Below are 14,418 nucleotides of genomic sequence, written 5' to 3' on the forward strand. Positions count from 1 at the left end.
CCCAACACAGGGTGCGTGGCCGGTAACCTGAGAAATACTAGGCAGAAAAATGCATATGATTTTGCTTTGTGCTCATTAGTAGCTACAGACACGACTGCCTGGCATCTGCTTTCAATAACAGTGTTGATTAGAGACCGCAATGGCCTGGCCTGAGAAAGAGAATCCTTCACAGGGGCAAACTCAGATTGAAATTTAGGCAGCTTGTCTGGTGGGTTTGTGAAACCGAGTCAGTTAATCTCTGTTCTTAAACCTGCATAGTATTTCCGATTCCTGCTCACATACATGCACTGTGGTGCCAGGGCAAGTCAGACTATGGACTTTACATCAAAATCTACGAGACCTGGACCTCATCAACCTTTGAAGCTCAATGCTAGATGAGTCTTTCGGGGCTAGCATTTGCTCAACCGTAGGCCATCAACGGATTACGGTTGGTTGGGGCAATACAGGAAGGGTTTATACCTAAAATACTGTAGTCTGCTTGCATCTGAGTCAGTGCAAACCCTGAGGTCCTTAATCAGTTTTTAAGCAGGCTGAAGCAATTAATTTCAGTGGGAGCTTTGCCTGAGTAAACGCCAAAGGACCCCAGGATTCGGCCATAGAAATAAACAAATCCCATGGATCTGTTATTTCATAGCCTCGAAGGGGATTGTTAACCTACTGCCCACTCATGCCTTTTACGTTCCAGGGCCTCTGGATCCAAATTCCGGAGCTATGCAAAATGAAAGCACCCAGGGTAAGTATCTCTTACAAGCACCTTGAGAAAAATGCTTTTTTCACCTGTTCCTTCATTTGTGCTTGAATTCAAAGAGATTATCTGAACTTTCCACTTCTTTGGCATTCAATGGGGTTTTTTTTTAATTTTCCTTCTCAAAATACCACTGGGATCCCTTCTTTATTAGTACACCCTTGGCAGACTCCAGGATTCTTCGTTTCAGTTCGGCACTAATGCGAGCAATATAGTATCTGCTGATCCCTCCATTTGCATCAGGCAGAAAGAAATTGGGGATACTGGAGGCTGTTTTGAATTCAGCCCCACTTCTCTACCCTCAGCAGAGCTGTCACTGAAGGTTCATTCCCCAAGCCATTAGCTGTACCTCTGGGTTCGCTATCTGGCCCTAAGCAGCTGGTCCCAAGCCCACCCCATCCCAAAGTCTGAGGGAATCTGGAATCCAATCACAGAACCAGGTCCATATTTCACAACTCAAAATGACCCAGATGAACTCTCCTAGATCCAAACATTGGTGTGTTTGAAATGTGGATGTCGATTTTGTATCTCAGGCCCATCTCTGCTTAAAACATTTCCTTCCTCGTTACTGATCCTCTCCTGATCACAGGATACTAGTAGAGTGAAGGAGCATTAATTTCCTAGGGACATATTGCATTCATTAGAACATGTTGTTATTGACTTACAAAGGCTGCTAATTCTGTAAGTCCACTGTAGCCCTCAAAACCACTAACATGTGTGCCGGGGAGATGCTATGTTATTTTGACCAGCCAAGCTTTCCTAGAAGTCTGTGTATGGTTTTTACCTCATTGCCACTGTCAAAAGAATTCCAGATTTGGAACTGTGATGGTTCTTGGGATACCCAGGGCTGCCAGTCACCTTCTGACCCCCCTACCTCCAATGTGAGGGAGTTTTGCCTCTACTCCCTGACACCACCAGCCTGTTAGCCACTCAAGCATTCTCCTCTGAACTATGGCACCCTTACCTTACCTTGCAGGTTAACAATAGGTACACTCCCGTCCCTGAGTCCTTTTGAAGTGTTCCCCTGTTGTGTCCAGCCCCTTATCCAATTAACACTCACAGAAATACCAGGTCCGTTGACCCCAAAGAAACAGTCCACACCAGCTTGTGAGGTTCCTCTGGACCGCCACGTTGCTTAACATCACAGCACTGAGATATATTTATAGTAAAGCCAAGCATAAGTTTATCATCAAAGACTCGCGATTCAAGTGATAGTGAGGAAGGATGCTGGAAACAAAAGATCACTTATAAAACAAAATCATAACACACGTTCTAGAGACTAAACCTAACTGATTGACCTCCTGTCTAAAGAAGTTTATCTCACCCATCATCTTCTGCAACTTTTCAACCAACATTGGCTGAAAACCCATTTTCATGAATGTAAACGCACCGCCCATTTAGTTCCTAGGTGCAGGATGAGGGGGGGTCATCTTTGCCTGTACTCGGAGACAGGCTATGGCTTATTTTTCCTGTGTCCTGCTTCCACGTTGACTTCACTTCTCTTCATTGACTTTGTATGTAAATGGGTATCCGGCTGTGTTAGCTTACAATGCTTAATTCACATCCTGGCAGAGAAACAAGTGCATAACATTTCTTGTCTGACAGAAAACCTGTTGTTTCACCTCTGCTGGGATTCATACCTTGATACGGACTCTAAGAACACGTTGTCAGTGTATATACATAACTCCGCACATCAGATCTGTACATACATTGCATAATGACATTAATGATCGGTATGACCCCAGCTTTCATTTAAGACCTCACATAATGTTCTTTGGTGAACCAGAACAGAGGTACCAGAATCCGGACACTTTGTAACCCTCTTGCCAGTTGGCACCGATGGGTTCTTGGGTCATAGAAACTCTCTTCTAAGTGGCTCGGAGGGGCGGGGGAGGAGTACAGAGATCCTTCCTCATTGCTGTGCAACCAGATTTCATCTCTGATTGGCTGCCTGTGCCATTGAGGATGTCTGTCAGGAAGCACAAAAGATGACACATGAACTGAAGCGATCGCTGATTGAAACAGGGAATGTAAGGAAAATTGGGGGTGAATGCACAGACACGAATTCCACAACAAAAGCAAACCAGAGCCATTTAGATTTGTGGTCACCTGAGCCACCAGCATCAGTGGAGCACAGAAATCGTCTGAATTTCCTTAGGGACAGGGGAGATGTCTGAAACTTTTGAGCCTTCAAAGTTAAAACCAAATTGGTGAATCTCTCCAGAAGGAGGAAGATACAAAGTGCAGGAGGGATTGGATCAGGGGATCCAATTTGTCCCTCTCGCTATACAAATAAGTCAAGTGAAACCCATCAAATTGTCATGCAGTTCCCGAAGCCCAGCAGGGAGGCGATGCCAGCCAGGCATTCCAGGCTGAGCCCATTACAACCTTGAAGACTTTACACAAAGCCTCAAAGCAGGAGAGCTGCGTTTCCATATAAATATCTTCACACTTCCAGGAGCTGCTACATCACTTAAGCACAGAGATAGCAGCTAAGCTGTATGCTTGGCCAGAGAAGCAGGAATCACAGCGCAGTCGCATTAACTGGAAGATTCGTGCTTGTGCGTCGACCAGGCTGAAGAGAAGAGGCCAGATGCAGCCGTGGTGTAGGAAGATTCAGCTCCCTCCACTGGCTTCAATGGGAATTGCACCTGCCTGTGGCCTTGGAAAACATGACCAAGCATGTCACTGTACGGACCTGGCCTGGTAAGGAGTAATGCAGGCAAAGAACGGGGAATATATCCACAATGACCCAAAAACATGAGTAGGGCTGGCTGGCTCCAGAGGATGGGACGATTCTAGGGGCAAACTTCCAAACTTGCTCAGCTCCCATTTAAGCACCCAAGAAGGTGGCCACATGCTCAGAGCACACTGAGCTGGGTGCACGTTGGGAGCAGAAGCCCAGATCCACAAAGGGTCATCGGCTTCGTGCCACTGAGCGTCACAGCATCTAACTTTTGAGCACCTAGGAAAGTCACTGGAACCGCAACAGAATCCACAAAGCCCGAGTTAGGAAGCCTGGGCACTTATGCAAGGCATAGAGAGAGATAGGCACCTAGGAACAGGAGCCACAAAAGCCAATACGCTAAGCAGGCAGCTGCCTAAGCTAGTTAATGTAAATGCCAGTGAGAAGGTTGTGTCCTAATCCCCACCTCCTTACAGAGTTTGGTGCCTAAATCTAGGCTCCAGGGAGGTGCCTAGCTCTGCTTGCCATCCACAGCCAGGAACCTCTGGGATTTAGGAGCTTAAGTCTCTTTGTGGATCTGGGCCAGAGCTCTCCTGAGAATGTGGCCAACGACAGCTTGGGGTGCTGAGAGCTTTTGGAAATCTGGCCCTTCTTCAAGTGCCTAACTAGGAACTAAACTTCCAAAATCTGGCTGCCGTTGTGGGGACAGAGCTCTGGGAAATCTGACCCCAGGCTCTCCTGAAAATCTGGCCACTGGTTGTAATAGGGTCAAGGGTAGTAGGAGAACTGGTCTGAAAAGGGAATGACCATCTCCCAGGGAATGGCGACATTCTGAAATTTGTTTTCATTCCAAATTGGAACGAAAAGTCCATATGTCTCTTGGAACCGAAATTCCAAAAAGGTCCAGAGATTCCAAGGGCCAGTAGGGAGCCTTGTGATCTAGTGTGACCGCCTGCATGACACAGGCCAGAGAACTCCCTCCTCCCAGCATCCCCCACCCCCGACTAGAATCCCATTGGACAAATCAGGAAACGAGGAAACATTTTGTTTTGCTCATATTGAATCGTTTCTCACGCCGCTTCTCAAACACGCGCCCACACCAACCCGTCACGTAGAGAAAGTTAAATAGCGTCAAACCTTGTGAGCCTTAAAACAGCGGCTGAAAAACCCAGGCAGTTCATTTCCTACTGGATATATCTGTGAATACATTTATTTTATATCTTGTGAAAAAATTCCAGGATGTAAGTGAAAGGCCAAGAAAGAAAGCGAGAGGGGGGGGGGGGGAAAGAAAACAAATTTGAAACAGGAGTATTTTATGTGCCGTATTAAATCTCCGGCACACAATGAATCATGCAATTCTCAGGCTAACAAGGAGGACTCCAGAAAGTCTGTAGTAAAAAGGAGTCACTGGAGACTCTAAGAAATATGACAAACTTGGTCCAAAACGAACAAAAGGAGCTTTAAAAAAAAAAATCCATGGTAAGAAAATCCTCTGAAAATACAATCCTAAGAGCAGCTTTATTTGTAAAGCACCTTTCATAGCTAGAAGTCATCTCACTGGGCCAGAATTACAATCTGGTGTGGCCAAAAATAGATTACAATAAAGACATTCTCTATACATGAATCTTTGTTTATGTATTTTATATATATATATATACACACACACACAATGTTTGAATGTGTGTGTGTGTGTGTATATATATATATATTTGAATCTGTTCTATTTTAGGCCATATTGCATACGTGTTTGTGTACACACACACACACACACACACACACACACTTCTTATCCCAAAGCATCTTTGCAGACATGGCGGGCAGTTCAGCATGGCCCAGCCCGGTCACGTCCCTGCACCAGATATCCTGCCATCTAGTTGGTGGTCAGAAGCTGGGAATGGGCAACAGGGGATGGATCACTTGATGGTTACTTGTTGTCTTCTGCGGTGGTCCCCATCAGCGTCAGCTTTTTGATTGCAGCCAATCCCATACCCTGACTTACATCCTGCTCGCCCGACATCTTCATTTGACTTAAAATCATTCCACATTACACTTGCCATCTTCCACAGAACTCTCGGGCCTACTGCCTCCAGGACACACCTATATATGTGTGTATTTGCATACATACATGCACACGTAAAGTATGTCAGTGGGTGAAACATACTATATAGATATGGGTATAGGCACAATACATATATGTTATCTATGAAGTTATGATTATATAGTATATATACACATACGTGTACAAAATACATATTGCACCATATATAGTATTATGTACTTTATAGTCACACACACGTGTGTGTGTGTGTGTGTGTGTGTGTGTGTGTAAGTAAAATACAGGCAAAATGGATGAAATTCTGCTCCATCAAAATCAATGTTAGCTTTGCCATTGACTTCAGTGGGGCCAGGATTTCACCCTGGGTATGGCACTCTCTTTCTGTGTGTATACATACAACACACACCTTGCGTATAGTCATCTTACTTTCTTATTTCACTTATCCAACTCCTGAAAATTTTAAAAAAATGACCCTAGAGGTTCTGTCTTCTCCTGCTTTGGCAGGCAAAGCACCCCCAGATTTGCCCCTGTCCACCATTGGACTCTTGCGGTCAGGGGAACCGAGCAGGATCGAGGAGAAGCATGGGTCAAGGGTTAGAGCAGCACAAAGGAACAATACCCAGAAAAGCGATTTCCCCACAGCAGGTCTCTTCGGGCAGTTTTAACCCATTCACACACACACACACTTTGAACTAGACAAGCCGATGCACCTGTAGCTCAGTTATGCAGTAATTGCTTCGCCGTCACTGAAATGCAGCCACCTCTAGGTTGGAGCATGGCAGCTGTTTCACAACGCACTGCCATTCAAGGACAGGAAGTGAAGGAAAATCATTTATATTATTAAAAGCCCTGGCAGAACGCTGTTACCTGAGTTGGAAACTGGCTAACGCCTAGAGTCTTTACAACAAGGCCATGGGGCGTTTGATGATCATAAGTGGCCAGGAGGTTCTCCTCCAAAAGAATATCCACAGTGTGGAGGAATCGAATTGCCACTCGGAGCTGTCTACGAACAAGGTTAGGTTGCCGACACATTCACGAGCGAAGGCAGCACGCGCGCTGAGAACTGCTGGCCTCCCAAGTCAAAAGCAGCCGTGTCAATAAATACAGGAATGTCTCGCCTTGCCCAGTCACACACAACTCCAACCGGAGCAATCAATCTTTATAGGCTACGGAACAAAGAATGCAGGAGTCAGCTAGTGAATGGGGCAGGTGGCGGGAACTGCAGGAAAGGAGGGGGCTATTGTTCTGGTAGGAGAACAGGCAGCAGGAAGCAAAGGATCAACATGTCAGTCGGCGAACGCCAATAGCCAAGTCTGGTCCCTCACAAAACGCCTTGTGGGCTTCGCTCTATTAGCAACATTGCAAGACCCTTCCGCCTCGATGGGCACCCTGCCGGCTTGTTTCTCAAGGCGGCCAGTTCTGCGAAGACGGCCACATTCCGCCCTGGGAGCTCTGCCCAGGCTCTCTGGCATTGGGGCGTCTACTGTACCTGGAGATTAGATGCCTACTTACCAGGCACCTGTCTTCAGGGTTGCTAATGTACCGGTAAACAACCACCCTCCCTCACCATGGGCCATCCCTGAGCAGAGAACCTAGGATGGCCTTTAGCACCGGCCTCAACCATTTGAGCTAAAGGAGTAACTCCCTTCCCTGTCACTCAGCAGCAGGCTGTCATCCGGACACTAGAGGCAGACGGGGATGTTAAGCATTGTACACGTGTAACACCATTGAATCCAATGAAGGCCTCACAGTTGGTCTGTCCTATTTGTCCTTCTGTCTAATAAATCCTCACCACCTCCCAGTCTGAGTGAAAGCTGCTTCCCCCCACCCCCACCCCTGTAAACTTGCTTTTGCTAATAAGCATGTAGCACCATGTACACAATATATTATGTGGCCTTTCCACTGCCAGGTGTTGACAGCAGCAAAAAGGGTGAGGTTCAGTTTTCTAGGGGTTTCCTTAAAGACTTAGCTAATATTGGCTTGAGCCATCCCCCTCCCCACCTCGACCCACCCACCCACCCACCCAAGCCTGGGAAACTAGATACACCATTTTGGTCAACGCCAATGGGCAATTCTTCCCCACTGGCCAGCGCTGAGTCCAGGGGTTACAACAAAGAGAATTGTCTTGTGGAGTAAGACACCAACCCCCCCAGGATATCTTAAATCCAAACCTCAGTCTTCCTTTGGCTCTTGTGAGTGGCTGGGGGTGCTCGGGTCACCGTCGCAATGTGTGTAATAAAATCAACCTGCCGAGGGAATCGGCAGATGGGAAGCGTGTGACCGCTCTAGTGTTGTGCGTGGTTGGCAGGTGTGGACAGAGTGGCTCTGTGAAGCTATACACACATCGTCTGTTCATACTCAAAGAAGTCGGAATACGTCTGGGTTATGCAACAGCCTATGGTGATGAGGTGGAGCTGAACTGGAAAGAAATAGGTCTGGGAAGTCATCTGTAAGTAGGGCCTATGCGCCTTTACAAACACAAGGAAAATGGCTGCATCCTTTGGGATTATTTCACCATTTAATCCGCAACACCAAACTTGGGAAGAAGACTGTGAAATACCTTATTTTTTCCCTGATTAGGTGAGGTTAAATAAATGATATTACAGGTGAAGGTAGGGGTCAAGACTTACCATTTCATGAGAAACCTGTTAACCCCTGAAAAAGGCTGGAGATAAAACTTTTGATAAGCTAGTAAATCTGTTTTAAAAAAAACATTTCAACCCAACACCCAGTAAAACAGGAGAATGATTTAAATTTAACTCTTGGTCGGGGAAATCCAGGGAGACAGTAGGAGAATTTGTGGCACAACTGAGGAAACTCTCTCAAGATTGCAATTATGGTGTGACTCTGACAAGTGCCAAGAGACAGATTACTTTGTGGCATTAATGATGACAAAATGCAAAGGAGATTTTACTGTCTGAACCACAGTTCATATTTAAAACAGCTCTCAAATTGGCCCGGGCTGTGGAATCTGCAAATAAAAACATACAAACTTCACAAACACAAACCGCAGGAGCCTGGGGAGATGGAAATAGCACACAGGAGACACAAAGTACTGTGCACAAAATTGCAAGGCAACCCAGGAAACAGATCCAATCAGCTAGCAGAGTGAGTGCTAGTCTTGTGGAGGCAACTTCACCCCAACGGCCTGCAGGTTTCAAAATGAACAATGTCACATTTGCAAATGGACTTGGCACATTCAAAGAATATGTCGGAACAAAACTAAGGGAATGTCTACACTACCCGCCAGATTGGCGGGCAGCGATCGATCCAGTGGGGATTGATTTATCGCGTGTAGTCTAGACACGATAAATCGACCCTCAAAGCGCTCTCCTGTCGACTCCTGTACTCCAGCACGGTGAGAGGCGCAGGCAGAGTCGCCGGGGGAGCGGCAGCAGTTGACTCACCAGGGTGAAGACACCACGGTAAGTTGCTCTAAGTACATCGACTTCAGCTACATTATTCATGTAGCTGAAGTTGCATAACTTAGATTGATTCCCGCCCCCACTACCCCACAGTGTAGACCAGGGCTAAGAAAGCAAACACACAAAACCACGATAAAAAAGCAGTCTCGTAGCCATCGTGCCTTTCATGTCCAGGAGGAGGAAAGTAAAGTAGCTTATACTGCCTATAGTATAATGGAAACAAATATTCCCAAAGGAGGTCTCATTAATTTTGGATTGAGTGTAAATGGGGGGGAAAAGTAGGATTTCAGCTCGACACAGGATGTAGCATGACTATTATGAGCCAAGAAGACTATAGTGAACCAGAAATGCAGGATAAAATTATAAACATCCACCGGAGAAGCAGTAAAAACCCGGGGAGACACCAACGTGAAGGGTTGCCACCAGACCTCACTAAGGCATCTACCACTGCTAGTGATTGCAGGCCCTGACTTGCTGGGTAGCGGGTGGGTGGCTGACCTTTCACTGGATTGCAAAGGGAAAGGGCATCACATGAAATCAGAAGATGAGCTCGTTCTGGAAACGGTTTTCAATACAGCTAAGGAAGTTTTTAAATAGGAACTGGGGACTTTAAAAGTTGCGCCTGCTAAAATCTACATAAACCCACATGTCAAGCCTTGTTATTTCAAAGCCAGTTCTGTATCATTTGCCATGAAACAAAAAGTTGAAAGTGAGACTACAGGCAACTGGGATTATTGAATCTGTAAAGTTGTCTGAATCGGCTGCACCAGTAGTGCCAGTGTCGGGCTCTGTACACATATGTAGTGATTATACGTTGACTGTAAATAGGGTGTCCCAATCAGAATACCCAATTCCAAAAACTGAGGAATTTGCAGTTTTAGCAGGAGGGCGTTTGTTCACGGCTGCCAACAGATCATCCTGGATGAAGGTTTCAAACAGTGTATCACTGAAAATACTCACACAGGACTGCTTTGATAGCATCAGTTACCTTTTGGTGTGTCCCCAGCCCCTGCTTTTTTCCAAAGAACCCTGGAAGGATTGATTCAGGGCATTCCACATGTGGCAGTATATCCGGATGATATGAGTCACCAGTGCCACAGATGTACGACACTGACAAAATTTAGCAGAAGAGCTAAACAGGCTAAAGGAAGCAGGGCTGCGTCTGAAAAAGAACACATGTTCCTTCCTGGCACATGAAGCGATAAACTTGGGATATGAAGTGGGTGCCCAGGGACTGTGCCCCTTGAGAGAAAAAGTCCAAGCAATAAAGGATGCTCCAGCAGCAAGGAATAGCTCAGAGCTGAAGGTTTATTTAGACTTGCTGAATTACCACAGCAAGTTTTTGCCAAGCTGATCAACACTTACTAATGCCTCTGTGTATGTAACTTAAAAGGAAGTAAATGGTACTGGAAATCAGCTCAGGAACAAGCGTTTCAGGATTCTGGAGGCTGGGTCAGAGAAACCAACTGGATTTGCATCCCAGACTCTGTCTTCTGCTGAATATAATTATTCACAGTTAGATCAAGAAGGATTAGCTGCTGTCTTTGGGGTGCAGGAGTTTCACGAATATATAGATGGGCGTAGGTTTAAAATTTGCTCCAATCACAGACAAATATATGGGCGTAGGTTTACAATTTGCTCCAATCACAAACCTCTGATCGCATTGTTTAGTGAGATGAAGGCTGTGCCACAAACGGCATCCCCCAGAATCCAGAGCTGAGCAGTGATAAGAGGCTACGAAGATAGCGTCATAGACAAAGCCAGTAAGAAGTTTGGAAATGTGGATGCATTAAACCATTTACCGGAGACGTGAAAAAGACAAACGTGAAGAGAGGGTGTTACCAATGGATTATTTTGATACACCCCACAGTGACAGCATCACAGGTAAAATCATGGACTAGAAGATCCAGTACTCATAAAAGTTAGAGTTTGTGCTAAGAGAGGTGGCGCCAGACCAAAGCTAATCAGTTCATCCCTTCCTATAAGGGACACAATGAACTTAGTGGGCAAGATCGGTATGTATTATAGGTGGTCTTAGGCTGGTTTTCCCCTCTGTCAGTGATGTTTTCGGAGCAGCAGAAGACGCATTGAAAAGAGTTTTCTATTCAGGTTTTTATACAGCCCTCTCTTGTTAAGCTCTTTGAGATCTATGGCTGAGTATTATCACCATCACATTGCTGGAAGGGACGCAGATACTACAATGTATAAGAACCTGGCTAGACTACTGTTTGCAGTGCATAGTCTCCTGACCATGGAACATCAATGCACACCTCTCATTCAAGTGGAAAATTTCCTTACTTCAGGGACGTGCTAGCAAGAGTTCCCAGAAACACAATTTCACCTCTGAACGTAGCAGTTGTCATAAGTAAGTAATAGGCACAGAGGTCATGTGTCTAGTGGTTACAGCGAGAGCCTGAGATGGGACTTCTGGGTCCTAAACCCAACTCTTCTTGCTGTGTGATGTTGGGCAAGTCACTTAACCTATGCATGCACTGGTTTACCTGTCTATAGGAAGTATGGTCAGTATTATTACCTGAGTGCTGTAAGACCTAATTAGCATCTGGAAAGTTGCTTTGAGATCCTCAGCTCAGAGGCACTGGAGAAATACAAAGCAAACTCCTTGTGGTGGAAAATGAGACAATACCACAGAACTCGAATCACATGTCACATTGGCCAACTCATGGGCTTTGCCAACCGCTGTCATGTGTGTGTCAAATGTCAGATTTACTTCATGGTTTCACCCCAGGCACCTTTATAAACCTTTTTTGCAGCCAGCTCTGAAACTTTGACAAAGCCCAGAACTTTTCTAGTGGTTTGCAGCATTCAGAACATGAGAGATCCTCTGGTATTGGACACAAACACCCACTTGTTTCAAATCTCACCAGCTGAAAGAGCAGCGTATTTCACTCGTAGGATGAGTGTTACAATTTTATTGGTGGTAGATCCAGATGGAGTGAAAACCCACACCATGAAGCTGCTGAAGAATCTGATAAAATACAATCTGTGCATGTGTTCATTTATTTTGATCCGATCTGATGCATCACTACAACTGCTGTTTGAGTTTTGATCATATGATCAGCTCAGGAGACAGTATGCCTAAATGGTTAGAGCAGAGGACTGGGAGTCATGACTCCTAGACTGAAATCCCAGCTCTGCTGTGGACTTTTTGCTTAACCTGTATACTATGGTGATGCATGCATCAGAAATACCATAGCTTCCCCCAAACCTTGTGGTCCATGTGTCAGGTGAGTACTCACCCCGCACACAAGGCTGTTGCAACACTTTTTTTCTGTTTGCTTCCAAATAAAAGTAGAGCTCACATGATCACATGACTCCAGTAGCTGGAGCTTTCAGGGGGAAAAATCACCACATGGCGTGAGTGTCATGATAAAACTGGAAGGGTTGGCCCAAAATTAAAAAGTAACTAGGTCATGGAGCTCAGGAAAATTTGTCCCATGCATTGAGACCTTGCTGCATGGCTGCCAGCTCATCCAGGAAGGAGATGGGCGTCTGGCTCGGCTGATGTTCCGAGGGGAATGACTATTTGGGTGTGGATGGAGAGACATAGGGCTCTATTCTACTGGTCAGTGGGGTAGCACAGAGCATATGTCAGGGCAAACATCAGTCCACAGAGCCCCCCCAGTGATTCAGCTGGGGAGGTGACCAGTGACTGTAGCTGACAAGGATTTAGCCCGGAAAAAGGCCAGAAGTGGAGCTAGCCTCAGAGCAGCCAACAGACACAGAGCTGGGCACGATCAGCAGGAACGCTCTAGCCACAGGATGCAGGCCTTTGTCATGCTCCTGCAGAAAATGCAGAGCCCCCCGAAAGCCCTTTGATTCCCCAGGCTTCTGCTGATTTCCCACTGCACGTGCATCAGGAACATGGGGAGAGTGTAAGACATTTTAGGGTCCAGTGGCACGGGCTGATCTGGCCCTGAATTTAACGGATCAGGTACACGGCCGTGGCCTTTCCTTCCAACACCCCCCCCCCAGATACTTTTTAATGGGGGCAGCAGGAGATATATTAACACTGGAAGTGAAATATTTTTGTGACACCTTATTAATATTCTCTCCAGATTAATAAAAAAAAGCAGCTTCTGGCATTTGGGGTGGGCGGAGGGGGGAAGCCATCAGATCCCTAGGGTAAGAGAGCATCTCCCGCAGTAATGGAATGACATGGGACTATAAACATGTTTCAGATTCCATCTGTGGAGCAGCATCACCCCACCTGGCTTGGGAAGGAAGCTTCCCCATCACAGCTACAGCCTTCGGCGGGATTCTACTAGCTTAGAGTGACCTCTACAGGCCGACACGTTCGGGACATCGCCCAGTGACGCAGCCCTTCAACAGTGATACACGGGGAGGGGGCGAAAAGAAGGTTCTAAGATAAATGCACGGAAACTAGATTCACAGAGGGGCAGAGCCTGTTCCCATTTAAATCAAACGACGCTTTGTCGCTGATGTGGATAGCAGCAGAATGAGGCCCATGGAGTGCCATGAAGCCACCAGCCCAGAGTACGGGAGAGCTCAGTGGTTAAGGTATCCCTGCCCCTCCGCAGACTTCCTGTGGGGCTTGCAGCACTTTCCTGCCTCACGGGGGTAAGTGAGGATGAACGGCGTTACAGATAAGAGCTTGCGTGTGCTCTGACGCTGTGGGAAGCCATAGAAGTCCCTCAGACGGAAAAGGACCTCCAACGCTAGATCCTCTGGGTTTTGTGGCTGGTGGCCATTTCAGGTTCAAATATTTACCCTTAAAGGAGCCTGTTTAATAAATGTTCCAAGCATGTCGCAGGCATGAGGAATGTGTGTGATAGGTGATCAGGACAACATCAGTCAAAAGTGTGGTAGAGGGTTAGAAGCAACTGAAGGGAGGGATAGCTCAGTGGTTTGAGCATTGGCCTACTAAACCCAGGGTTGTGAGCTCAATCCTTGAGGAGGCCACTTAGGGATCTGGGGCAAAATCAGTACTTGGTCCTGCTAGTGAAGGCAGGGGGCTGGAATCAATGACCCTTCAGGGTCCCTTCCAGCTCTAGGAGGTAGTTATACCTCCATATTTAATTTACTGACCTGTTGGCCTCTCTAACAACTGATTAACAATCTAATAAAGCACCTCAGTCATGTACTGACCTCCTTTGTAAAGTGCTTTGAGATCTACTGCTGAGAAACACGATATAGGAAAAGAGCTAGGTTTTATTATTGTAATAAACTCTTTATACCTGGGTATGAAGTGTGCCTGGTCAGCCCATAAAACAGCCATGGAGACTCTAAGGTTACATCGACACTACAAGCTAGGGCCGTGATTTCCCTCCTCATCTACACACACTTGTGGGAGCACAGGCAGTGGCAGCATGGCTGAGTCGTGCCAAGGAGGATTATTCAATGTCTGCCTTATGGGGATTGTTTTTGCTGCCTAAAAGGACAAGTGGGAGTGGAGGGAAGCAGCAAATACACTGGAGAGGCAGCAGGATGCCAGGGGAGGAGGACTCTGGCCTGGGCTGTTATGAGA

This window comes from Mauremys mutica, chromosome 23 (genome assembly GCF_020497125.1).
Source record: "Mauremys mutica isolate MM-2020 ecotype Southern chromosome 23, ASM2049712v1, whole genome shotgun sequence".
NCBI classification, from domain to species: domain Eukaryota; kingdom Metazoa; phylum Chordata; order Testudines; family Geoemydidae; genus Mauremys; species Mauremys mutica.